The sequence below is a fragment of the Frankliniella occidentalis genome, unplaced genomic scaffold, assembly GCF_000697945.3.
Source record: "Frankliniella occidentalis isolate FOCC.00 unplaced genomic scaffold, Focc_3.1 Scaffold197, whole genome shotgun sequence".
Classification (NCBI taxonomy): Eukaryota; Metazoa; Arthropoda; class Insecta; order Thysanoptera; family Thripidae; genus Frankliniella; species Frankliniella occidentalis.
The window spans coordinates 311188-312918 of record NW_026267323.1 but is presented as its reverse complement, the minus strand read 5'-3'; positions in this window follow the sequence as shown (position 1 = coordinate 312918).

Genomic DNA, 1731 nt, shown 5'->3' with positions numbered 1-1731 from the left:
GGTGATCACCATGGTCTAGGCAATGTCCATGATTAAAATCTTGGTTTCCCATGGTCAAAATCTCAATTTGACCATGACAATCATGGTTTTTTTACCCTGGGTAGGTCAGAATTCGTCTAAGTCCCGTCTCCGGCTCAGATCCTACCGCCGAGCCACTCCGACCCCCTCGGCTCCGATCCCATCGGGTCCTCTCGGCTCGGCCCGCTCGGCCGCCGGGCCCGCTCCCCGAGTAGGATCGGAGCCATGGATCCGGTGGGTCCCTAACACGACGTTCCCAAACTTCTACTTCCTCCACCCTTTTCCACCTTTCACGAGACCCCTGGCCGCATGGAAAAACCTGCGCCTGCAGCCAAACAGCTCTCCAGCTGGGCCGCTGTCAAATCGTGCTCGCTCTCACTTCTTCTCATCTGCTTGACGACATCGCTTCAACGAGCGTCAATCAAATCGGGAAAGTGAATCGGACTAGGACAAGACAATGACTGGTAAGTTGGTTTTGCTGTATTCTCGTTCGTGGTCGTCTAATCCCGATGTGTTGCCGTAGGGTACTCTGGGACTTGGCTAGACCGGAAGGAGAAGAACAAAAATCAAAAATCGTCGGTCGCGGGGAGTAGCGGGGCAGGGTGGGGCAGTACCCCGCTCCTTCCCGCACCCGACCGGCCCGACGATTGTTGATCTTCTCCATACGGTCTAGTCGAGCCCCGGAGTACCCTATTGTCGTTTTCATTGATGAAATCCCGTTTGACGAGTGTGAGGATGTGAAACGTCTGGCTTTGACGAGCGCGTGTGTTCTCTTTGGCTCTGATAGTATAATTAGCGTCAAACGAACTCGTTCAGTTATCGGACTTTGACAGTGCGTCTGTCAATGTAAGGCGCGTGTCAACAGATCGTCGTCATTCGGAAACGTGTGTTTCAGTCATTGTTCTCTGTTGTAGATCCCACCTAAACCTAATGGAACCGGCTGCTGGACGCAGTGTCGGTGGACCCGGGAACTTCAAAGCGAGTTTATGGAGCCTGGGGCAGCAGGCCGCATGACGGCCTAATGGGAGCAGCTGGCTGCCATCCTAAACTCAATGGGAGGGGCGTTCAAGACGGGCGATAAGTGGAAGGAGGTAAGTGAGGTAAGTACCTTGCGCGTTTTCAGTTATTTTTAATATTCCAACTTTTCTGTGCTAACATTTTTAGCAGATGATACCTTAAACAAGCAGGCCCGCCCTTCCGCCAAACGAAGTTGCCAGCTTTGCTTCGCTGCGCCGGCAACTCCGTTCGGCAGGGGCCGGGCCTGATTGGCCTGCCGGCGGCGATGGTCGGGCCTGCGGCCCGACCATTTCTGTCACGCGATTTGCTGTAGAACATAATCAAATGATGTAATGGGCCTTCGGCCCGCAAAGCACGTCGTCCTTAAAATTTGCCCCGTAGACACGAAAAAGGGATGTTACGGTGAAGCACCGCGACTACAACCCACCCTTCTGCTTAGAAAACGTTTTTTGGGGTGGGTGGGGGGAGGGACTTTCTTACCTCTTTTGCGGTTCTGGGCCTTCTTTTACATTTAATTGTTCACTACAGCAATTTTTAACTTATTTTCGTCAAACAAGACCCTCTAGCGCCTAAACGGTTAGAGATAGAGCCAAACGGACGAAATTTTTGCCCAAAGGGCTCTACTTTGACAAGTTACCCCTTAGGAGACCATTCAATATTTTCGGAAATTAATAAATTTATTTTTGGGCCACTTTT